Source organism: Anabrus simplex, chromosome 7, assembly GCF_040414725.1.
Source record: "Anabrus simplex isolate iqAnaSimp1 chromosome 7, ASM4041472v1, whole genome shotgun sequence".
Taxonomy (NCBI): domain Eukaryota; kingdom Metazoa; phylum Arthropoda; class Insecta; order Orthoptera; family Tettigoniidae; genus Anabrus; species Anabrus simplex.
In genome coordinates this window covers 341,894,945-341,922,061 of record NC_090271.1, presented here as the reverse complement: position 1 = coordinate 341,922,061, position 27,117 = coordinate 341,894,945, and the positions used below count along the sequence as shown (strand labels likewise).

Sequence of the window (27,117 nt, the reverse complement as noted above, 5' to 3'; positions counted from 1 at the left end):
GTTCAAGGGTGACAGAACACTTATGTATGATCCTACTCAATTAATAGTCACATTTCTTTTTGATTATTCTTCATATCATAGCTTTTCTTTGCATTTTCTGACAACATGTTTACAAAGTTTAAAGAGCCATCCCGTCTGCAAGATGGCAGCGCCCAGGGATCGCACGTGTTTAGACACGAATGAAATTATTCGTGAATTATGTTCTGATACAGGCTCCGAATGTCCAAGTGATGCTGAATATTTAGTTTGAGGATGAAATATCTTCTAACAGAAATGTTTCAAGTGATGAGGAGGATATAGCCTTATCTTCAAGGTGTGGAACTCATGTGGTGCAAAACGAGTCTGATAATTGTGTTATGGGTATAAATATTCTAAATATTGTAAATAATGTAGTGTTTTCTAACAACTGGGTTATGGACAACAGTGAACTTAGGCTAGAAGATTTTGAAGGTCCTCCTGGTATACAGGCATGGCCAAATGAACCTGGAAACATAGGCCAAGTAGCAGAACTTACGTTTGGTGAGGATTTTTTTCAGTATATAGCTGAACAGACAAACTTATACTATGAGCAGAATTCACATTCTCATAACATATCCTCCAAAACACTAAAATGGACTAATGTCACTAGCAGGGAAATTAAAAAAATATTGCTTTGTGTATATTGATAGGGCAGGTGAAGAAATCGTGTCTGAAAGATTACTGGCCAACCAATCCCTAAGAGAAACCCCCATGTTTCCGAAAACTATGAACCGAAATAGATTTCCACAAATACATATCTACCTGCATTTCAACGACTATTCAGGAAGGTCACCAGAAAAAAAAACACAGTAGTCCTTCAAAGGCTAGTGAAGTTATGACAGTTTATTTATGCACTCCAGTTTGGAGGTAGTTAGAAAGTGGCCGGGAACAGGGTTGTGCATGGTGTGAAGGGCACCCAGTCTGCAATGAGTTAATATCTGCAAATAGCCTTATCTGTGAATCCAAATCTTCACTCATACCATTCATATATAAGAAACCATAAAGGTCCAATAATACTGCCCTGTGTTACAGGATCTACTCTGAGTTCGATTTTCTAGAAGTTTAGCCACCCATTCAACCACTCTTTTGCCTGGTCCAATAGCCCTCAATTTTGCCAGTAATCTCCCACATTCTACCCTATCCAAAAGCCTTGGATAGGTCAAATACAGTCCATCTGACCTCTTGAGTCTTAAATCTCCGCTGTATTTTACTGGAATCCTACAAGTTGAGCTTCACTTGAATAACCTTCCCTAAACCCAAACTGTCTTCTATCAAACCAGTCAGTGATTTTGCATACTTGTCTAATATAATCACAAAGAACAAATTCCCAAAGCTTACAAACAACAGTCAAACTGACTGGCCTGTAATTATTCCTGTTATGTTTATCACCATTTCCCTGTACACTGGGGCTAATGTTGGAACCCTCTATTTATTAATTTGGTATTGCTTCTTCATGCAAACATCAAATATTTCAGATATGGCATTACATCCCAAACCATAACATTTATTACATCCCTGGAAACCTTACCAATCCTGGTTGTTTTTCTAGCTTTCAACTTTTGTATCTTTTTGTAAATGTCTTTATCATAGGTAAATTTCAGTATTTCACCAGTATTAGTCACCACCTCTATCTGGACATTATCCTTCTGTAAATCCTCACATATACATTCTCCTTGTTCATTAATGATCCCTGGAATGTCCTTCCTAGAACCTGTTTCTTCCTTAATGTATCTGTACATATCGTTCCTTTGCTCCCTAAAATTCATATGGCTGCCAACTACGTTTGGCATTATATTATCCTTAGCTGACTTTCCTGCTAAATTAATTTTCCTAGAAAGCTCCTTCAATTTCTCGTTACTCCCCACAACCATTAAGGCGGAAACACACTATTGTCACTTAACGTGAACTCGCACCGAGATGTGTCAGCGTGGAGGGGAGGTTGATAATGTCACTGCATGTGGCGTGAAGACAGGAAACACACTGTCCTCACGTTCAGAGATCACAGTGTACTTCGTCCGATGGCAAGCTACGATAGTACATCCGGTTCTTCGGATTCTGATGATCTTTTAATTGCCTGTGATGTTTCTGTTGCCATGAGTATTTATCTGTCGCAAACAACTGTGGGTACATGAAAGTAATTTGCGGTGAATACCACAACTTTTAGTAAGGGAGCTAAATGGGCATCCAGAAAAAATTCAGATGTACTTCAGGCTGAAGAAAGATGAATTTTACTCCATTCATAATCTCATCAAAGATGAAATTGTTGACCGAAGTTCGTTCTGCATTTGCGGTTCGGAGGAATCCTACACAGGCTTTTCAGATATCTGAAAATTTCAAAAAAATACTTCAACTCGCTTGAAAGCTCTGTGTCATGGCATTTACCAACAGTTCGTCGTGGAAGAATGAATTGAACAAAGAAGAAAAGAACTGTGCAGTAGTGAATGGATCATACAATAAATATCTATTCACCGATCTTTAATTCAACAGGGTAATTTGTGTAATGTACTCCTGGGTTCGATTCCCGGTAGGGTCGGGAATTTTAACCATTATTAGTTAATTTCGCTGCACGGGGGCTGGTTGTATGTGGCAACATCATAATTGCATACTCATAGTGACGTGCAAAGTCGCCTGGGGGCGTCAAAGCAAAAACCTGCTCCTGGCGAGCCGAAATTTTCCTTGGACACTCCTGGCACTAAAAGCAATATGCCATCTCATTTATTATTATTATTATTGGGATAATAATCATAAGTACAACTGTGGACTGTTTTCAACAACTGAATGCCTGTTAAAATTAGTACGTGTGATCTTAATTTTTTTTTTCTGTTTTGTAGCATGCCTCGTGCCACAGTTATTGATTTCTATAGTTAATTGAACCTATGTCATACAGATTCTCATGCACACGCACCAATTCAATTCAATTTCTTCCATATCGCTAAAAGAAACTGCTTCTATTCGCACTTCACATCGCCAGAATATGTGCTAGAGCAGAAAAACGTGCTCCGCGTGAAGAGCGCCGTCACCAGATTGTACGTCACAATGACGTCAGCCGACGACAACAGCCGTGACACGAGTGCAGTGTGATCACTCTACATTTCATACAATGTAGAAAGGGCATAGCACATCTCTCTTGACAGGTTCAATTGCGTCACGCTACACGCGAACTCACGTGAAGTGACAGTTGTGTGTTTCGCCTTTACTAACTGTATTCCTTTCTAATCCGCACCTCCTCCTTAATCTCTATTTCCGTGTTATAATATAAAGGGTCCTTACCATTCCTGACCACTTTTAAAGGTACAAACCTGTTTTCACAATCCTCAACAATTGCTTTAAACCCATCCCATAGGCTGTCTACATATTTATTTACTATTTTCCATTTATCACAATTGTTTTTTAAAATTTCCGCGAGCCTCTCTTATCAACAATATGGTACCGTAATGCTTAATAGTCCTACTTTTACGACAATTCTTTCCATTTTATTTTTTAACTACAACAAAGACAGCTTCATGAACACTTATACCAACCAGGCCTATTACTTCAGTTTCTCTACGGTCATCTGGTTTTATCAGCACCATGTCTAGAATATTTTTTCGTTCTAGTTGGTTTCATCACTTTCTGATTCAGCTGCCCTTCCCATATTAACGTATTCACCATTTGTTTGTCACGCTCCCTCCTCAGTTAACATTTGGTAAATTCAGATCACCCGCTACAATTACGTTCCTTTCTATGTCGTTATTCACACAGCTGATTAAGTTATCAAACAATTTCGCATCAGCACCAGCCTTGCCAAGTCGTACCCTAAACATATCTGTAAGTCTTACTCTTAAGAGTTTCATGTTTCACATCCTTAACTTTTTCATAGCTTACAAATTCTTAGTTCACCAATATGAATACTCCACCTCCTATCACTCCTAACACTTCTCTACGATAAACATTCCAGTTCTGTGAGAAACGCCCATAATATAATTTCTCAGCCTATTCAATATATGGTAAATATATATCTATTAAATTATTGAATTCTATTCCTTTCTTTACAAAACTTCCACAGTTTAACACTAACAATTTCATGTCGCCCTTACTTGACTTCACGCTTTCTATACCCTAGTCCCCTCTTCTAAACAGGCTTATATGTGCCTGCGTATGCTCAGGTGAAGGGGAACTCAATTCTTATGAAGTGGAGAACTTGCTCAGAAAAATACTAAATACTGATGTTTATTCGTAATTAAGTGACTGTGCAATGATTCTTAATGTTGTAAATTTAGTTCTTTATTGCATATTATTATTATTATTATAATTATAACTCATCTTCATTAAAATGTAAATATATTAATATTCAATGTAGTAAATAATGTTTATGTTCATCCCTTTTACATAATACTTATTATGGCCTTCATTGGACCACTTTACGTTTTTCAGTTTCTGTGAGCCCAGTAGTACAGTTCACCCCTGCCATTGTCCATCAGGTGATCTTTGTCTCTAGACTGGTTTGCGAGTTTCTTGATTTTATCTGCCTTATTTTTTGTAATCTGTAGTTCTTTCATATCTGGCTTGATTTCTGTAATCCATGGTATGTTGCTCTTACAGTCTTTTTATAATTCTCCTCATGATCCTGTTTTCTAGTGCCCTGAGTAGATGCAAAAAAAGGGGAGAGATTAATTTCTTCCTGATTGTGCTCATTACTGGTTCCATTTTCTTGTAGACTGTTTCATTAGTGTTTTAATTTTGTGGCTTCTGAGAGACCTTTTTTTATTGTATGTAATCTTTCTGATATTTTGTGCTCTGGTCAGTTTATTCTATTATAGCATGCCAGCTTTTCACCGAGGTTATGCATTGTTATTTCTCCTAAATATTTAAATTTGTCAATGATTCTGATTTTCTGTTCTACTGTGATTTTATTTAAAACTGGTGGATCAGTTAACATGATTTCTGTCTTCCTGAAGCATATTCTGAGGTTGATTTTCTTCACTATTTCCTACAGTCATGCAACTCGTGTTAGGCTTCCTGTACGTTGCTAGACAGGAGAGCAAGGTCATAAGCAAATCCCAGGCACTTCAAACTCATTGTCTTTGTATCTTCCAATTTTGATGTTCGTCTGGTTTTTCTTGTACCATTCTCTCGAATATATTCCAAGGCTCAGTTGAACAGTAGTTGTGACAGAATCTGTCTGTACTGAACTTGTCTGTATGCGGAATGGTTCAGAAATTTCCCTTTTGAACTTTAGTTTCTGTTGGTTAAGGCAAGTTCTTTCAAAATGATTAATTTTGAGTGGAGTCCAAAATTTCTTAAGATTTTCAATATTAACATTATTATTATTATTATTATTATTATTATTATTATTATTATTATTATTATTGCTATGGTTCTTGGTGTGGGTTATTGTCGTCACATCCTACTTTGCAAACCACAGGCAATGGCCGAGTGGCCTATTAAAGTGGTCCTGAGAGTCGGGATACCAGTTCCTACGGAAGGATTACACAATCCACGGTGTTCCCTAACACATCAACGAAGAAATCCTCACTGGCACAACTTTACTCTTTCTCCCTTGTTAATATTGAAGGTAGTTATTTTCTAACTGTTGAGTTTGCATAGCAAATTCCCAATTATTACTGTTCGGTTATTGCTAATGGTCTCTTGCGGCCTCACCTTGGACGACTTGACAACTTCCATCAAGTTGGTCGTATCTTTCCGATGAGATGTTAATTTTATCTCCTTGACTCGAATCATTGGTTGTTGCTTTCAGAGAAGAATATAAAAATGCACTCCATGCATATCAGAGTAGCGTTTTTGACATACAGAAAAGTCTTGAAACGCTTCTCCACAGTTCGGCCAACAAACATTGTTAAGGACGCATGTGTTTGCCTGGCATAAAAAGTTCAAGGAAGGACGAGAAAGTGTAGAAAATCAGTAACACGATCATCGTCCTTGGACCATCATTACAGACAAAAACATTTGTGCGGTTACAGACATTACTGATGGCGATCGACAGGTGAGAGTATCAGAAATTGCAGAACAAGTCGGAATCAGTTATGGGAGCTGTCAAGCAATCATCACAAACGACCTATAGTTCTGAAAAGTGTGTTACAGATGGGTCCCTCGTCTTTTGACCGAAAGTCTGAAGTTGAGATATTTGGAGGTCTGTCAGAGGCTCACAACAAGGTTTGAAGAAGGTGATGCATTTTTGAGTTGGATCATCACCTGTGACGAAACATGGATCCACTACTACACTCCTGAATCCAAACAAGCCAGTAAAGAGTGGCGAAAGAAAGGCAAGGCAGCACCAGTGAAAGACAAGACTACTGTTAACTGGCAAGGTTCTTGCAACTGGTTTTTTTTTTTTGATCAGCAAGGCATTTTGCAGATTAATTTTTTGCATCAACAGTGCACAATCAGTGCTGCTTACTACTGTGAGCTGTTGAACAAAGCGAGGGTTGCATATCGCTGCAAAAGACGAGACAAATCAATTCGACAGGTCATCTTCCTCCATGAAAATGCGTGGTCTCATACTGCAGCTCTGTCTCCAAGCTGCAGGAAATCCACTGGACTACACTTGATCATCCAACTTACAGCCCAGACTTATCGCCCTGCGATTTCCATTTGTTCGGACCGTTCAAAGAATCTCTATGAGGGCAACAATTTGAAGATGACGAGAGTGTGGAAGACTTCGTGCACAACTGGCTGCCCATATACTGGGACAAATGCAATTCCAAAGCAGGAAACTATGTAGAAAAATAAACTGTAATTGCCTCATGTTTTTCAATAAATGAATTTAAATAAAAATATAAAATCCCATTTATATTGGAACCTCCTCGTATAGTTTCTATTTCTGTAGGATTGTAGATCTGTTTGGGTAATATCGGGTAATAATAACGTGATGTGTTTTACGTCCCAATAACTATTTTAATGGTTTTTGGAGCCAATGAGGTTCCGGAATTTGGTCCTGCAGTCCTTTTACGTGCCAGTAAATCTACCGACACAAAGCCGACGTATTTGAGCACCTTCAAATAACACCGGACTAAGTCAGGATCAAACCAGCCAAGTTGGGATCAGACCATATGAGCCACTCAGCCTGGCGTACTACCAGGTAAGGAGAAATGTAGCATATTCAAATAACGCATTTAAAAATGTAGTAGGAGTGGATGACGAACGCAGCACTCTTATTTCAACCAATTTGTATGAAAAGAATTCAATTAGGATATATAAGAAGCAAGAAAAATCCAAAAAGAAAAGCAATGTTACCACCTCTATAAAGATAAATTCAGTTAACCGTGTCTTGTCACGACTTTAGCTGCTTTACGTCGCACCAACACAGGTCTTATCGCAATGACGGGACATGAATGATGCTCCCTAATGGCTGCCAATTATGTTTGGCATTATATTATCCTTAGCTGACTTTCCCCACTAAATGAATTTTCCTAGAAAAGCTATCATCCACCCACTTCACACACCAAAAAAGGAGATAAGAGCAATCCAGATTAACTACAGAGGTATATCTCTCTTGGACTGTACATACAAAATATCTGCTATAATACTGTAAGGCAGAATTAAAGAACAATTAGAGTTGGAGAAGCTGTGCAGAACAAATCATCACGTTAAAATTAGTTATGGCATATTACAGAAAACAAAACAAACCTCGAGCAATAACATTCGTGGACTTTAAGAAGGCATATGACTGTATTCATAGACCTTCAATATTAAAAATATTAAGAAATTTTGGACTGCACCCGAAACTAATCAAACTGATTGAATTCACCTTAACCACAACACAATCAAAAGTCAAGTTCAGAGGGGATTTTTCTAAGCCTTTCCTCATAAAAACTGGTTTAAGACAAGGAGATTGTTTGTCACCATTGCTATTCCACTGTGCTTTGGAATATATAACGAGGGAATGGTATAAGGATAAACAAAAAAACATCAAAATTGGAAAATCAAAAGACAACATAACCTTAAATTGTCTGGGATTTGCTGATGACCTTGCTCACCTATCTAACAATGTTCAGGAAACTTGACAACAAATTAAATCACTACAGAAGATAACAAAAGAAAATTGCCCCCAATATATCCTTTGAGAAGACAGAAATCATGTTAACTGACCCACCACTCGCAAACAAAATCGAAGTAGAACAGGAAAACAAAACTGTAGACAAATTTAAATTCTTAAGGTGAAATTATAACATAGAACCTTAACAAAAAGCAAACACGGCATAATGAATAAACAAATTAACCAAAGGATGTAGATGTTGATTCCCATAGGGAACCTAAAATATTTGTCCTGAATGAGCAAATTTATAATACCAATATAATGGTCCGTTATTGGACATTATAAATTTTTCAGCTAAATCATTCTTGGTTGCCTGCGTTTCGCCCTCGTGTGCTAAGTTGGAAAATTTATAATGTCCAATAATGGACCATTATATTGGTATTATAAATTAACCAAAGCTCAGTATGCCACGAAGAACACAAACGAAAATGACCTCAATGGCCACAAAATTAAAGCATTATAAAAGAGTCATAAAACAAGAATAACATACACTATGGGGGACCTTCAAAACAACATACTACAGCAATAGACAGAATACTCAAAATAGAAAGAAGAAGAATCAGAATATGTATAAACAAAAAATACCAAGAAGGAACTACTGAAGATAATACAGGTGGATGCTCCACGGATAGGATGTAGCGTGGAACAAAAATAACGAGTTCTTCAATGAACTGAAAACACAATGTTGGAGATAGTATCATACAGTAGAGGATTTAAAAAACAAGACCCACAGAATCAAGACACTCAAAAAATAGACACCAGACTACAGACCAAAATCAACAGACAAACCATCAGAAGAGTGATTTCAGACGAGGAGAGAAAATCAAGATCCGAGAGTATCAAGAAGTACTGAGCTGACAGAAAATAAAAAAATTGATTGTATAATTGACTAAAGTGGTTCAATGAAGGCCATAAAATGTAAAATAAATAAAGAAAGAAATAATTGTTTGGTGATTTTAATATGTAACCATTCAAGATGGCATCTGGGATGAGTCATAAAAAAAAGAATAGGGCAGCAATATTTACTTTTTAGAGGCAATTCTGAGTATGCCACATCCTAATTGCATCTGCAAATTGTGTGAATGAAATTGTGACATACCACGTGCTTCTGTACAAGAAGACATCAAGAACTTTGTAGTGAATGAGAAACTGATTTAATGCACATTGTTCACACTTCTGTTAATTAACTTCTTCACATGCCCAGTAAATATAAGCAGTGCATACAAGTGGGAATAATGAAACAATATCACATCTTACAGCAGGAGTTGACTGAGTCTTTTACTAATGTCGCACGGCATTCCCGTTGAGGTTCATGGAATGTTTTGCAGTGTTCTTCCTAGGACCTTTTTGATGGGCGCACCGCCCTGCCGTTTTTACAAGCCGCCCTGCTAACATAACCTAGGTAATTGCTAATTACATAATATTTATACATATCTGAATCACTGGTTGCTCCAAATTAAATTGTACATACTCTAAAACTGTTTATTTACACGATATATCACTTTTATCAGCATAATTGCTTCAATTACATCGGAGGTTAAATGTTTAGCTTGACTGTCATGTAGTGTAGTACTCGAGCAGTTGTCTGGATTAACGTGGAATCGCATACGTACATTCGATTCCGCATGACGTCAAAAAACCCGTATGGCACTCCACAGCAACCAAGCTCCGGTGTTAGGCCTACAGATTATGAACAAGCAGTAGTCGAACCCCACTTTCGGCGGCCCTGAAAATGGTTTAACGTGGTTTCCCTTTTTCACACCAGGCAAATGTTGGGGCTGTACCTTAATTAAGGCCACGGTCACTTCCTTCCCACTCCTAGCTCCTTACTATCCCATCGTCGCCATAAGACGTATCTGAGTTGGTGTGACGTAAAGCAACTTGTAAATCAAATATAAAAAGCGAGCAGTAGAACGCTAGAAGTTCGAAATACTCTTATATCTTGTTCGTGATAATAAAATAGTTATATTTTGCAGTTAATGTATACCTGCCTGATATTATTGTCAATACCTGGGAGGAATAAACTGCAATTTTAGCATGTTCATTTTTTACGTAGTATTCTCCGCCCAGCTACTCATTCCTGCCACCCAGCTGACGAAAATTTCTGGGTAGAACACTGCTTTGGTTCTACATATTTTGTGGTGGTGACCATGCACTACTAATTTCATTGTCGAATGTTCGAAGGTGCTGTTTGTGTCCATCCACGACCGATCCAGCACTGCACTTATGGCGTAAAACTACAGCCATATTACTTTTCTTTTCTCTTTCTTGTACCACTTTTGCCCAGTTTTCCACAGAAGAGAGGAAGAATCTTACTCATGAAACTTTCTCTCGAGAGTTCACGTACTAATCTCGAGGCGGTGTATTTGAACAGACCTAGAGCTAACTTAAAAAAATGGGCCTGTATGTTCTCTAGTGTCTCGAGGTCCTTTACACCGAGACTTTGCCAAATGATTTCTATACTGTAACATAGGTCAGAAAGGTTTTGGATTCGAAGAGTTTTAGGGCAGAAGATAGACTGAGAATTTTGAGGTCCTTGATATTAAACATTCCCTTTGTTGCTGAATAGCTCTTTACATGATGTGTATCATAGAAAATTTTGTTGTTGCCATTGATACTTTCATGGCCTGTACTTATAGAAACGATACTGTATAGGCTTTTGGGCTTATGCCATATCCCTTCACTATTGTTATTTCATCTTGGTGTTTTCTATATCCATACGTTCCTCATCACCAGATGTTTCGTTCCAGGCTTGTGACAATGTCATACACCTGTAAATGTCATGTTACGTACACTTGTTATGTGACCCCCTTAGACTGATTCTGATGGTTCGGGGAGCCATCTGGTGACGAATGAACGTACCATTTCTACTTCTAGATAGATAGATAGATAAAAGCCTTTATTTTCTGTGGCGAAGTTAGGGCTCTTGGCCCTTTCTTACACTTAACCACACACATATTATTATTTGTTAATACAATGACACTGATTAACTTAAAATACTAAGAACTACAAATAACACTAATTTCTAAGACAAAAATATGAATATATACACGCAAAGATGACAGAAAGAAAAAGGAACCGCCTACATAATACAGATTTGAAAAAATACTCATTTCAATACACAACGAAAAAAATACAAACGTAAAAATACTAGTAAGCTTAATAAAATTTTAAAATGAAATTCAGGTAATGGTATCCTTGCAATATTACATCTAAGTTAAATTCAGTTCCTACTAGCTATGTTCAGGCTACTTCTACTTCATAAATACAGTACGGATGTTTTTAATTTAATTTAAATTATCATGTTAACCCAATATCTTATTTTAATGTACAATAATCTCATATCATTTTCACACACAATTACTCGTTCCACTCATACAGGTACCTTGCTGGAAGCACTTAACGACGAACTGCTGGTAGGAGGTTTTAAATATTTTTTTTGATTCAGCATCCTTGATGTCTTTGGGAAGAGCATTCCACCATCCCGAAGCGGTGATAGTAAATGATCGATGGTATGTGGTTGTTCGGTGGACTGGTATTTCTAGGAGCGACACGGAGCGAGTATCAATGGAGATATAAAGAGCCAAGGTGACGAAAATTGCTGGAGAGATAAGCAGGGATGTCTTCCGAAAGTACATGGTACATAAGAGTATTTGAATGTAGTTTACGCCTGCCGTCTAGTCATAACCAAGATAATCGTTTATAATAGGGAGAAACTCGAGCGTCATACCGTAAATCCATAGCATATCTAAGACAAGCATTTTGAGCGCGTTGTAGTTTTAAGCTTAATTAATTTGTTATATCCATAAAAATTACATCACAGTAGTCAAAAATGGGAAATAATGACTGAACAAGTTGAATTTTTAGTGATCGAGGGAATACATTTCTGAACCGTTTTAAGGGGTGCAAGCCACAATAAACCTTTTTACAGATATTCTTAACTTGCGCTGACCAGTTTAGAGTTTCCGTTATAATAACTCCAAGGTTAGAAACTGTCTAAATTTCAAAAGCTCGTTGTTTAAGAAGTCATTCACGTGGACGGTCTAGATTTTCTTCTGATGACGGAGAGCACAGTTCTCTGTGAAACGTAAAGAATTTCACCTTATTTTCTTGACAAGGCATAAGCCCAAAAGTATCAATTTTGTTGTTGTGTTCCATGTTACCCCCAGGTATCTGAAGGGCTCACATGTCGATCGGCGGCGTGACTAAATGTTTAATTCCTATTGATGTTTTATTTCCTGACTGAATTTCCATTTCGATGTCAAAACTACATTTTAAACAAGGATAGAGACTGTTACCTGGGAGTGGTTGGAAGAGAGTGATAACGAAGTGAGCATTGTGTTACATTCAGAATTAGAGGTTCATGAAGGTTCTAATATTGATGAGCCATATAAGTGCCCTCAACAGGGCTAGTGAGACTTCTGGAGATGATCTTCCTCCTATCAAACCCAACCCTGCTGCCATTATTATAAATACAATCTTTTTTTTCTTTTTCAAATAGACTTTACGTTGTGCCAACAAAGATAGGTCTTATGGAGATGAGGGAATAGGAGAGGGCTAGAAGTGGGAAAGAAGCAGCCATGGCCTTCATTACTGTACAGCCCCAGCAATTTCCTGATGTGAAAATGGGAAACCATGGAAAATCATCTTCAGGGCTGCTGACAGTGGTGTTCGAACCCACTATCTTCCAAATACAAGCTCACAGCTGCACGCCCCTAACTGCACGGCTAATTCACTCTGTTTATTGTAAATATTCCGAATCCTCAGTACGCATGGAAAGACATTACTACTTTATAGAATAATAATCCACCATCACAGCGCACAAGGAGAAGAAACATTGTTATCCATCCGCTGGGAGTGAAGTCCACATTTTAAAAAATGCTTCTCCTATCTAAGATTCCTGGAGTCTATTTTTTCATGATCCTGTTATTGAAGAAACAGTCAATTTAAAAAATGTATATCAAGAAAGTGTGAAAGCACACTACTACTCTCGAGATAGTGGTGACATGGAGACAAAGCCTGTGACAGACTTGTTGTAACTCACCAGTGTATTCAAATCTTAGAATCAAATTGTAGAAGATTTATGGGCTATAGATGGGATTGACTTTGTATGATATACAGGAGGTTTGTGTTGCTGCTGGGATGCCTAGGTTCGATGATGTGACAACTTAAGTTTGGCAATGAAGCTTAATGAAGATCAATGTGACTGCAAGGGCGTCAGCACACTGCATCAGCGCACAAGACGCACCTTGGCCTTAAACAAGAACGAAGTTCAAAGCAGAGACAGGGTGAAATGTGCATTCTATTCTAAAGAAATAAATGCTAAACTACCTTAAGGTATAAAAATGTGAGGTGCCAAAATTCGGTGAACACAATATAAAGCTTCGACAGTTTCCATGATGGTTCTGGCCTCTAGTTCAGCCTTGTATTGTCATGTGCCTGATGCAGATACAGGGTCAGAAAGATGTGTTAGAATGACAGTTGCTTCATATAAGCAAATTCATTTTTTAAAATTTTCTTACTTTCGTAATATGTAATCTTTTAGAGATAATCGATGTGTTTTCTTGTATGTAAGAAGAAATCACTGTATTCTATATTTCAGAAAGTTATATTCATACCCCCTCTTATATTATCCACAACCAATTAACTTAAAACTGAATACAATTATTTTACAAAACCATACTGAAGAACATTATAAATCTGAGGCGAGTGCTGTGCTCACGTCGACTAATCACGTGACTCCATTATACATCAACCAATATTAGGTTACTACTACTACTACTAGTAGTAGTAGTAGTAGTAGTATTTATTCACTTATTATGTAGTTTACATATTTACAGGACTCTGTTTCTTATATACATAACTCTTCTAATAACATTTATTTACTTGAGAAAAATTAATCTTGTAATTAAACCACATATATTACAGAAGTAGTAGTATTATTCTTAACATATTAATACTTAAAATAAATTGAACCTCTAACTACCTCTTGCACACATTAAATAAATTATTATTCTTATTATTCTTATTATTATCATACGTAACAAAATCACACCAACCTCAACAGAGTCTAGTAGATACCAGTAAAATACCATGTAAGATGAAATCTTGTGTGTGGTAATTTAGAATATTAATTACATGGAGAGAAATATAGTTTTAAATGATGCCTGAAGTACGAGTATGGGTATGAGTGAATGATGGATATGATCAACAGCACATGGTGGAGGATCGAATAGAAATTTAATATGGTGACGTGATCTCATTTAGTTATTACTTCAATACTGTAACAGTTTTATTATCCCTGACAATGGATTTAAGACACTTCAGACTCATTTTCTGACTTAATAAAGTAGTTTGTAAAGAACCGGAAAGGACATTAACAAGAAATTGCGCTTTGTTACGCTAAGTTTGGGTTTGTATAACATACAACGGTGGTTCATCTTACTGCATTGTGTAATATTAGAGTGATGTATATGTCAGGAGCCTGTAGGTAGCACCACTTCCCTTTGGTGTGATGCACTTCTCTCTGGCGCTACCAGATGGCCTTCGGATGTCTCCTGGCAGCTCGGTGTGTGAGGGAGAGGGAGAGTGAGGGGAGGTAGCCCTGGACACGAGGGACGGAGACTATGTTTACTTGAGTGTTAGTGGCAGCGTAGCCCTGCATTGTGCAGCTTAGTCCTGCACCAGTGTATTAACTACCTATAGGCCTACAGCATGTATTGATTGTTCACATGACAATGTTTAATATAGTTACTGAAGTTTACCGTTGTTTATATTATCCCTTCTTGCATCCTGTGAGAGAACCAGCCTCATGGCAATACAGTCCACTTCACAATACTAAAATAATTATTTCAAATTTAATCATGGCCATCACGGGCCGGATGCATAGAAGGTGTACTTTAAAATTAACGGATTGTGCATACTGTGAACTACATGTAGTTTCGAGAGTGTCGTGACTGTGATATAACATACGCTTGTGCACATCGGCCAGTCGTTCGAACATGTGTTGGAAGCAGCCATCTTGCGGCGTGACGTCACATTCATTGCGCTAACACTGGATCCAGCACCATTGCGAGTTCATCAGCAGAATCAACAATTGGTAAGCTCAGTTCATATACTTCCTTTCATTTGTCAAATCCTTGCACACAATGGATCCCGATATTAGAAAGTCATTAACAAAGAAGCGTGGAATCGCGAAATCGAAGGTAACCAACATAAAGAAATATACCGATTCTTTAACTGGTCATATTGATAAATTCAGTGTTAAGGTTAGACTTGATGCTTTACAGCAAGCGTGGCAGGACTATACTGTCGTGCAAGATCAACTAGAAATAGAAGATGACGACTGCCAACATCATGAGAGGGATAGGGAACAATTCTCAGAGGTGTATTATGATCTGCAGGCTCATATGACGAGATTAATCGAAGATCAAGAGGGCAATAATTTTCCACCAAGTTTACATTCTGTGGGCTCAGGCAGGGCTAATGTAAAACTGCCGCCTATAAAGATGCCTGTGTTTAATAACAATATTATTGACTTCAGACATTTTTATGACACATTCAATTCCTTGGTGATCAATAATGACACTATAGATAAGATTCAGAAATAATATTTATTGTCAGCAGTATCAGGTGAAGCACATAAATTAGTTGAGAACGTGCCGGTCACTGCTGACAATTTCGATATTGCCTGGAATCTGATCTGTGAGAGATATGACAATCCACACTTAGTAGCCAGTACACATATAAAGGCATTGTTATCTCCGCCAGCAACAAATAAGGATTGCCCACATTCCCTACGCATTTTATTAAGTCATTGTAAGGGTCATTTAAATGCCATTGAAGCACTAAAATTGTCAACTCCACTACATGAACTAATCATTTCACAGCTGTATTTAGATAAGGTTGATGCCAATACTAGGAAGGACTGGGAACTCATGTTATCAGCAAAACAATCTCCATCACTCGACGAATTTCTACAATTCTTAGAGAAAAGGTGTCATGCCTTAGAATTAATTAAATCTAACATGCCTAGCATTATCCAACAAGAGAAAGCAAAACCTAAATTAAACAGAGATATAAACACAGCTACGTTTCAACTAACAATGCATGTGTAGCCTGTAAGCTCTCTCATCCTATCTATAAATGTGGAAGATTTAGGGACATTAGTGTCCAAGAAAGGTTAGACATTGTTAAGGAACATCAACTGTGTTTCAATTGCTTGGCTAGTGGGCACAATGCTGTTAATTGTCCATCAGGTAATGTGTGCCGTCAGTGTGGCAAGGCACATCATACACTTGTCCATCAGCACCATACACAGTCTGCCATGCCAGTAAGTGCCGAGAATAGTACGGAGTCGGATTCGTCACAAGACTCACACGAAGGATTCGGCTCCTATTGTTACTTTAAACCTAAGGCTTCTGCTCATGTATTGCTTGCTACAGCCGTTGTCATGGTCCGTAATCAGTTGGGACAACTTCAAAAATGCAGAGCTCTTCTAGACTCTGCATCACAAACTAATTTCATCACAGAATCCTTAGTTCAGAAGCTCCGGTTGAAGAAGTCTCGCACATATTTTCCAATCCAAGGGATTAATGAGGTAATGTCCGAGTCGAAACACTCAGTATCTCTGCATTTACAATCTACTGCAAGCAATTACAAGGCAACAGTCACTTGCGCTGTACTACCACGTATTACGGGAGACATGCCATCTGTGAAGCTTTGCTATGATGATTGGAATCTCCCAGATGACATCCAACTCGCGGATCCTAACTTCCATCAGCCAGGAGGAATAGACTTACTTCTAGGTGCTGAAATCTTTTTCGAAATTTTGCGTCGTGGGAAGATGACCAAACCAGGGAACTATCCAGTGTTGCAAGAAACAGAGCTTGGATGGATACTGTCCGGAACAATAAATGCATCGAGCACACCGTCTTCAACTGTACAGCCGCAACGCTCATTCTTCATCCGTGGAGAAACCTCATTGGATGACCAGCTTCAACGGTTCTGGGAACTAGAAGACCTCCCAAACAAACCTCGAACGAATGAAGAGATGAGATGTGAAGAACACTTCACTCACAACACAACGAGAGATTCTACAGGTCGCTACATTGTCCGCCTTCCTCGTCGCTCAGAAGTGGGTCCGGTGGGAGACTCATACTCACACGCAAAACAGAGGTTGCTACAGTTAGAACGTTGTTTGCATAGACAACCAGATGTTCGGCGTGCCTACAATGAATTCATGTCGGAATATGAGCAACTAGGTCACATGACAGAAGTTCCAGACAATGACAGTTCCGAAGGAGAAGTGTTCTACTTGCCGCACCACCCCGTCTTCAAGGATACAAGTAGCACCACGAAAACCCGAGTAGTGTTCGATGGTTCTGCACGATCTAGCAACGGACTTTCACTGAACGACACATTAATGGTGGGCCCCAACATACAACAGGATCTTTACTCCATTATTTTGCGTTTCCGGATGCAGCCTGTAGCATTTTCTGCTGACATTTGCAAAATGTACAAACAGGTTTACGTGCACCAGCTAGACTCTCCACTCCAGCGCATCCTCTGGAGATCACGCCCAGATCAGAATATTAAAATCTATGAATTGACAACGGTAACGTACGGTACAAGTTGTGCTCCATTTCTTGCAACACGTGTTCTACAACAACTAGCCGATGACGAAATGAAACAATTTCCATTAGCATCTCAAATCCTGAAGAGGGACTTCTATGTCGATGACTTAATCACCGCGACTGGAACGGTTGAAGAAGCTGTACGACTACAAGATGATTTAATCGCCTTGCTCGAAAGGGGAGGGTTTGAGCTTCGAAAGTTTTCAATCAACCGTAGCGAGCTTCTGGAAAGAATTCCACCCACCTGTAAGGAAACTCAAGATTTGATTTCACTCGATACACATGATAGTGTCAACACCCTCGGCTTACTTTGGAACCCGTCAACAGACCATTTCCTGATAAGAAGCATTTCAAGAACGATGGATAACAAGATCCCTTCAAGACACTTTATTACTAAGCGTGAGGTTGCGTCCATAGTTGCTTCTACATTTGATCCGTTGGGACTTATAAGCCCAGTTGTTATTACATATAAGGTGTTCTTGCAAGACTTATGGAGCTCTGGTTTGGGCTGGGACGATCCTTTCTCAGACGAATTGCAGGATAAGTGGCTCAGCCTAGTCAACCTTCTACAACACTTGAACTACATTAGAATTGAGCGGCTTGTGGTTCCTCACCTCGCTTCCAACATACAACTTCATGGATTTTGTGACGCTAGTGAAAGAGCATATGGAGCTTGCTTTTACATTCGTGCCATGGATGTTCACGGCACAATCACAAGCAAACTATTATGCGCCAAATCAAGAGTGGCTCCAGTGAAACGGACCACTCTGCCCAGACTGGAACTCTGTGGAGCAGCATTACTCTCAAGATTAATTGACAGGGTAGTTCCTCGACATCCATAGCATTCATTTATACACTGATTCTATGATTGTGCTCGCCTGGATAATGGGCACACCCACCCGCTGGAAGACCTTTGTAGCTAACAGAGTGTCTCAGATTCAGCAGCAGACCAACATGGAATCCTGGAGACATGTATCCACGCACGATAATCCAGCAGATCTAATCTCTAGGGGCACAGATCCCGCAGCACTTCAGTCAATGCCATTGTGGTGGAAGGGCCCGAAGAACAGAATGAATTCTGGTTAAATTCAACTCCCAGAGACCTTCCTCAAGACTTGCCCGAAGTACGACCAGTCACCTCACTGCTAACTACTACAGGAGCCTCCGAAGATGTAATCGAAAGATATTCCTCTTACAGTAAACTAGTCCGAATAGTTGCTTATTGCAAACGCTTCGTCCTAAACCGCCGCAACCCTCAACACAAACACATCACACCACTCTCTTCAACGGAGCTTGAAGAGGCAAGCCTGACCTGTATTAGACTGATTCAGCAGGTCAACTACCCACGTGAGATCGCAGCCTTAAGCAAGGGGCAGCCTATTTCCCATAAGAGCAAGATTTTATGTCTAAGCCCTTTTCTGGATGAAATACACATTCTGAGAGTTGGAGGAAGACTTGTCAACTTAGACCTAGACTACGATAGGAAGCATCAAATAATCCTCCCTCCTAATCACCATTTCACTCGTCTACTCATTCAATATGAGCACCACAGACTTCTCCACGCTGAGATTCAGCTACTGCTCACATCCTTACGATCTAGGTACTGGATTCCTAGAGCAAGACAAACCATTCGATCAGTCATCCACAAATGTATGCAGTACTTTAGGCTTAAAGCAAAGAATGCAAGTCAACTCATGGGCCAACTGCCAAAGGCTTGCATCCAGATGTCTCGTCCCTTCCTGTCCTCAGGTGTTGACTTTGCAGGGCCAGTTGATATTAAAATAGGATCCAGGAAGGGTAAATCGATCTACAAATGCTATGTTGCGATATTCGTTTGCTTCAGCACGAGAGCTGTACATATCGAACCTGTCACAGGTTTGACATCTCAGGCATTCATCGCAGTCCTCAGAAGATTCGTTTCCCGTCGTGGACATATTCAAGATCTCTACAGTGATAATTCTACAACATTCATTGGGGCTAATAAGGAACTGCAGCAAATGCTAAAGGACGAACAATTCAACAAGGAAATGAGCAATCATGCTGCAGCATCAAAATTCAAATGGCACTTCATTCCGGCACGTTCACCACACTTTGGCGGAATATGGGAGTCCGCAGTGAAAGCGATGAAGTTCCACTTCCGTCGGGTTGTGGGTCAAACAGTTTTAACCTACGAAGAGTTGGTTACCTTACTCACGCAAATTGAAGCTTGCCTCAATTCTAGACCATTGTGTGCATTATCCGATGACCCTAGCGATCCTTCTATTCTCACACCTGGTCACTTTCTCATTGGAGCTCCACTCATGTCCATTCCTGACCCTGATATGACTGAGTCTCATCCAAACAGACTGTCACGCTGGCAACACCTTCAGCAGATGCAGCAGCACTGGTGGCGTCTTCACACTCTGCAACAGAGGAAGAAATGGTCCACGTCGCATCCGAATCTTCAAGCGGGCACTCTTGTTCTGTTGAAGGAAGATCAACTGCCACCTTTGCAGTGGAAGATGGGCATTATTGAGCAGGTGTTTCCAGGAAGGGACAATTTAATAAGAGTTGCCGACGTCAGATGCAATTCCAATATCTTAAGGCGTGCTATCATGAAGCTGGTGCCTCTGCCTCCTCCTTAACTCTCTGTGCATATTGTCACATAGTTATGTTTTGAACAGGTTCAACGGGGCGGAGGATGTGTAATATTAGAGTGATGTATATGTCAGGAGCCTGTAGGTAGCACCACTTCCCTTTGGTGTGATGCACTTCTCTCTGGCGCTACCAGATGGCCTTCGGATGTCCCCTGGCAGCTCGGTGTGTGAGGGAGAGGGAGAGTGAGGGGAGGTAGCCCTGGACATGAGGGACGGAGACTATGTTTACTTGAGTGTTAGTGGCAGCGTAGCCCTGCATTGTGCAGCTTAGTCCTGCACCAGTGTATTAACTACCTATAGGCCTACAGCATGTATTGATTGTTCACATGACAATGTTTAATATAGTTACTGAAGTTTACCGTTGTTTATATTATCCCTTCTTGCATCCTGTGAGAGAACCAGCCTCATGGCAATACAGTCCACTTCACAATACTAAAATAATTATTTCAAATTTAATCATGCATGTTGAATATTCATGTTTAATGTTCTCAATTATATTTTTGCTTTTGTTAATATATTTGTATATTTCAAGGGAATAGAGCTGTTTTACATTAAATATATTTGCTTCAGCATATAATTGACTACTTAGGTATAGTCTTCCTTTTTGGTACATTATTCGTAATATAAGGTTTTGAACAACATGTATTTTATTGATAACATTCTTGTAGGCTCCTCCCCATGCTAATATTCCGTAGCTAAGAATAGACTGAACTGAAGCGAAATAAACCTCTCTAAACAATTTCATACTGGATATGTATTTTAAATTGTGAAATATATAAACAGTTCTTCTGACTTTCTTTCTTAAATCGGTAATGTGACTTTTCCATTTCATGTTCGAATCAATTAATAATCCCAAATACTTAACATTACTTACTTTATAAATTAAGTAGCAGTTACAATTAAATTTACAGTTGATGATGTGTACAGTTATTTCATTAAAATCGTTCCGTGTATCTGTTACTGAAAAATTCATAAATTTTGTCTTTTTGATGTTTAAAAATAATTCATTATTATCTAACCATGCTTTAACTTCAAGCAGTGCTCGAGTTGCTCTCTGTCTGACAAGATTCCAGCTATCACCCTCTACATAAATGACTGTATCATCTGCATATGTTACGATGTGCGGTATTTGCTATGGTTTTCTCTAGATCATTAATAAATAGAATAAACAATAGTGGACCTAATAGCGTGCCTTGTGGGACACCCTTTATTATCTTCATTGGTGTGCTTAGATTTTGATTAATTTTGACATACTGTATTCGATCTGTCAAGTAACTCTCAAGCAAATCCAGCACATTACCCCTAAAGCCGTATTTTTCCAATTTTTGGAGGAGCAAGCGGTGTGACACACTATCGAATGCCTTTTCAAGGTCAAGAAATATCCCTGTGGAGAGCACAGAAGAATTAAGATTTTCATATATTCTCTTTGTTAAGGTGGATATAGCATCAGTCGTTCCGAGATTTTTAATGAATCCAAACTGTCTGGGTGAAAGTATTTGGTGTTTTTCTAAAAATTGGTAAATATTGTTCTTTAAGCATTTCTCGAATATTTTTGATATTGTTGTAGTTATCGAAATGGGTCTGTAATTTCTAATGTCATAAATATTTCCAGACTTGTGAAGAGGTTTTACTATTGTTTTAAGCTGCTTTGGAAAGTAACCTAAGGTGAAGGAATCATTGATAATATTCAGCAACGGTTCCTTTAATGACTATATTTTCTTTAATAATTCAAGCCAAAATACCGTCTATTCCTACAGCTTTGTTTTCATGTACTTCACTCAAACATCTCTTCAGATCGTATTCTGTTACCGGTGCAAGGAAGCAAGCATGAGCGTTGCGAGAGGTATTTAATGTGGTTATAATTCTCATGTTAGGTCCGTATTGAAATGTATGTAAATACAAAGTATGTTACAAGTGTTGTTATTTTTTATATCCACCTATTCAATACAAAGAGATCTTTTTAGAACTTAAATATTATTATAAAATGTTAAGGGACATGTTTTGCCCATATTATGGGCATCATCAGCCTCAAACTCAAACCTGTATGGTGAAAAATCAGGATCCTGATTGTTCTTACAAGTCATAAAAAGATATCATTGTAGGTGTCTGTCCAAACATACAAATTGTTAGAATGTCCTTGGCTAAAATTGCAGTATTAAGCTGCATGTCAAAAGTTCACACGATTATACTTTCTGGAGCGTTGAAAAACTTGTTGGGGTAGAGTAATAAACAGCTCAGTCTTTATAACGAAACAGAAATGTGCCTCCTTGAATACTCCTGTTAGAGGATCAGAAAAGGCAAAGCTGATAAACTGTCACAGATCCCAATTTCGTATGTTGTGAAAAGACAACAGCCTTCTTAAGTGGCTGTTCAGCTGCCTATAGTCTATTTAACTGGCTGACGGAGTGAAAGTCGAATGCGTCATGATAAGATAACCGTCTTCCTTAAGTAATTGTGGGAGTAAGGAAAAAGCATTCGGTTGTCTATAGATATATTTATCTTGTTTGAAGGAGCGAAAGTCGAAGGTTTTTCGACGCTGATAGAGTCACTCTCCTCTTGTTACAACGCCCCATGCAGTAAACAAGTAACAGATAGTGGTGCCGGTGTTTGTTATATCGATAGTTGTAATAAATTGTTTCACAAAGACTGTGTGTGTATCAGCACTGGAGACTATACTACTCCCCAGAAACCTAGCTGCAAATTGTTATGGCTTTGTAAACCTTGTAAAAGGGAACTAGAATCCCTCAAAAGCAGAAGTGAATTCAAAGATATCAGAAAAAAAAATACAAACATTACAGGAAACAATAATAGCCAGAGTCAGAGAAGAAATGAGGAAATTCTTCAAAAACCACACCAGCCAAGACAATATAATCAACAAAGAACAGACATCAAATACATCTCCAGACATAGAAACAAACCGAACTCCACAAACCCCCACAAAAGAACAGAAAACAGACTCCTCTAAGGATCAAACAGCATTAGATATACCGATACAAAACAAGAACTCGACGACTAGACTCGGAAAAAGCTCAAAAAAAGAACTCTCCGACGGACATCTTTATTGGACCGGAAGAAAATTCCAAGAAAAAGTGCATGGACAGAATACCAATAATCCGGAACTATAGATCTCCTGCTTGACTTCGGAGACATGGAGAAAAAAATTAGCGATCTAAATTAATACAGCTCGCCAACAGTGATCGATGATGCCAGACCCAAATGAAAAAACACCCTGGAACACAGTGGTGAAAAAGTCCAAGCCACATCGTAAGACCATCCTCGGAAAGAAACAAAGCAATGAAGAACTACAGCCGGCAGCCAAAACCGTATGGCTGTTTGCGGGGAAAGATAAAAGAAGGAACCACAGAAGATAACATTACAAAAAATTTAAAAAGAAATGGCATTCCACAGATAAAAGCATGTGTAATGCTTAATCCAGCTGGACCCATGAAAGCCTGCAAATTGGGAATTCCCTTTGAATTTCTACAAACAGAAAAACCAGACGTGGTTCATGTTTGTGGGTTACTGAAGTCACGTCCTAGTTCGTGAAACATGGGCAACGGCTGAATGGCCTAGTAAGTGGTCCTGAGAGTCGGGATACAAGTTGCTATGGAATGGGAGTGGGCATCTCGGACGTATTCTGTGTCATGGCCCTCCTTGTGCTCAGGCGGCTAGGACTATACAATTCACCGGTGGTCCATAACCCGTTAGAGGAGAGATCCTCACTTGGACTATGTGCAAGTAGGGTAGCATTCTGCTTCATGAATTTACCGAGCTCGGAACACTTTAAGCAAGCCTCGGACCTATGGGAGTAACGGAGTCCCATTCCCATTTGACAGGCGAGGGACTCCTTCGAAACAACTTGGTGAACAAAATGGAATTCGATGGGGAGCTATCAATATTAATGCGGCTTATGGAAGAAAGAAAGTAGAATTGGCTGATTCAGCAAAGAGTATGCATATGGATGTGCTAGGAGTAAGTGATATTCGGGTAAGGGGAGATAAGGAGGAAGAGATAGGAGATTATAAAGTGTACTTGACGGGTGTTAGAAAGGGAAGGGCAGAGTCTGGGGTAGGGCTCTTTATCAGGAATACCATTGCACACAACATAGTTTCTGTTAGGCATTTAAATGAGCGAATGATGTGGGTAGATTTGTCAGTTCGAGGAATTAGGACTAGAATTGTCTCAGTGTATTCACCATGTGAGGGTGCAGATGAGGATGAACTTGACAAGTTTTATTAAGCATTGAGTGACATCGTGGTCAGGGTCAACAGCAAGGATAGAACAGTGCTAATGGGCTATTTCAATGCGAGAGTTGGGAATAGAATTGAAGGATACGAAAGGGTGATTGGTAAATGTGGGGAAGATATGGAAGCTAATGGGAATGGGAAGCGTTTGCTGGACTTCTGTGCTAGTATGGGTTTAGCTGTTACGAACACATTCTTCAAGCATAAGGCTATTCACCGCTACACATGGGAGGCTAGGGGTACCAGATCCATAATAGACTATATCTTAACAGACTTCAAATTCAGGAAATCTGTTAGGAACGTACGAGTTTTCCGCAGATTTTTCGATGATACAGACCACTATCTGATCTGTAGTGAACTAAGTATCCCTAGGACTAGGGTAGAGAAAGTGAAATCTGTCTGCAAACGAATAAGGGTAGAAAATCTCCAGGACGAGGAAATTATACAGAAATACATGGATATGATTAGTGAGAAGTTTCAAACAGTAGACAGTAAGCAGGTTCAGGACATAGAAAGTGAATGGGTGGCATACAGGGATGCTGTAGTAGAAACAGCAAGGGAATGCCTAGGAACAACTGTGTGTAAAGATGGGAAAAGGCGAACATCTTGGTGGAATGAAGGAAGTGAGAGCAGCTTGTAAATGTAAAAGGAAGGCTTATCAGAAATGGCTCCAAACAAGGACCAAGGCGGACAGGGATTTGTACGTAGATAAAAGAAACAGAGCGAAACAAATAGTTGTTAAATCCAAAAAGAAGTCATAGGAAAATTTTGGTAACAACCTGGAAAGGCTAGGTCAAGCAGCAGGGAAACCTTTCTGGACAGTAATAAAGAATCTTAGGAAGGGAGGGAAAAAGGAAAACAGTGTTTTGAGTAATTCAGGTGAACTCATAATAGATCCCAGGGAATCACTGGAGAGGTGGAGGGAATATTTTGAACATCTTCTCAATGTAAAAGGAAATCATCCTGGTGGTGTTGCGAACAGCCAAGCTCATGCAGTGGAGGAAAATGATGTTGGTGAAATTATGCTTGAGGAAGTGGAAAGGATGGTAAATAAACTCCATTGTCATAAGGCAGCAGGAATAGATGAAATTAGACCTGAAATGGTGAAGTATAGTGGGAAGGCAGGGATGAAATGGCTTCATAGAGTAGTAAAATTAGCATGGAGTGTTGGTAAGGTACCTTCAGATTGGACAAAAGCAGTAATTGCACCTATCTATAAGCAAGGGAACAGGAAGGATTGCAACAACTATAGAGGTATCTCATCGATTAATATACCAGGCAAAGTATTCACTGGCATCTTGGAAGGGAGGGTGCGATCAGTGGTTGAGAGGAAGTTGGATGAAAACCAGTGTGGTTCAGACCACAGAGAGGCTGTCAGGATCAGATTTTCAATATGCGCCAGGTAATTGAAAAATGCTACAAGAGGAATAGGCAGTTGTGTTTATGACAGGGTACCGAGGGAAAAGATGTTCACTATACTGGGGAACTATGGAATTAAAGGTAGATTATTAAAATAAATCAAAGGCATTTATGCTGACAATTGGGCTTCAGTGAGAATCGATGGTAGAATGAGTTCTTAGTTCAAGGTACTTACAGGGGTTAGACAAGGCTGTAATACTTCATCTTTGCTGTTCGTAGTTTACATGGATCATCTGCTGAAAGGTATAAAATGGCAGGGAGGTATTCAGTTAGGTGGAAATGTACTAAGCAGTTTGGGCTATGCTGACGACTTGATCTTAACGGCAGATTGTGCCGAAAGCCTGCAGTCTAACATCTTGGAACTTGAAAATAGGTGCAATGAGTATGGTATGAAAATTAGCCTCTCTAAGACTAAATTGATGTCAGTAGGTAAGAAATATTAGAGAATTGAATGTCAGATTGGTGGTACAAAGATGATGATGCTATGGGCTTTACGTCGCACCGACACAGATAGGTCTTATGGTGACGATGGGATAGGATAGGCCTAGGAGTTGGAAGGAAGCGGCCGTGGCCTTAATTAAGGTACAGTCCCAGCATTTGCCTGGTGTGAAAATGGGAAACCACTTCCAGGGCTGCCGATAGTGGGATTCGGACCTACTATCTCCCGGATGCAAGCTCACAGCCGCGCGCCTCTACACGCACGGCCAACTCGTCCGGTTGGTGGTACAAAGCTAGAACAGGTAGATAATTTCAAGTATTTAGGTTGTGTGTTCTCCCAGGATGGTAATATAGTTAGTGAGATTGAACCAAGGTGTCGTAAAGCTAATGCAGTGAGCTTGCAGTTGCAATCAACAGTATTCTGTAAGAAGGAAGTCAGCTCCCAGACGAGACTATCTTTACATCGGTCTGTTTTCAGACCAACTTTGTTTTACGGGAGCGAAAGCTGGGCGGACTCAGGATATCTTATTCATAAGTTAGAAGTAACAGACATGAAAGTAGCAAGAATGATTGCTGGTACAAACAGGTGGGAACAATGGCAGGAGGGTACCCGGAATTAGGAAATAAAGGCTAATTTAGGAATGAACTCTATGGATGAAGCTGTACGCATAAACCGGCTTCGGTGGTGGGGT

The 27,117-nt window shown here is 39.3% G+C and overlaps 1 protein-coding gene across 2 annotated transcripts in view; it reads right to left on the bottom strand.

Moving 5' to 3' along the window:
• LOC136877635 (integral membrane protein 2C) overlaps positions 1 to 27,117 on the bottom strand; it is a 113,939-nt gene that overhangs the window by 80,057 nt on the left and 6,765 nt on the right. The window lies entirely within an intron of this gene.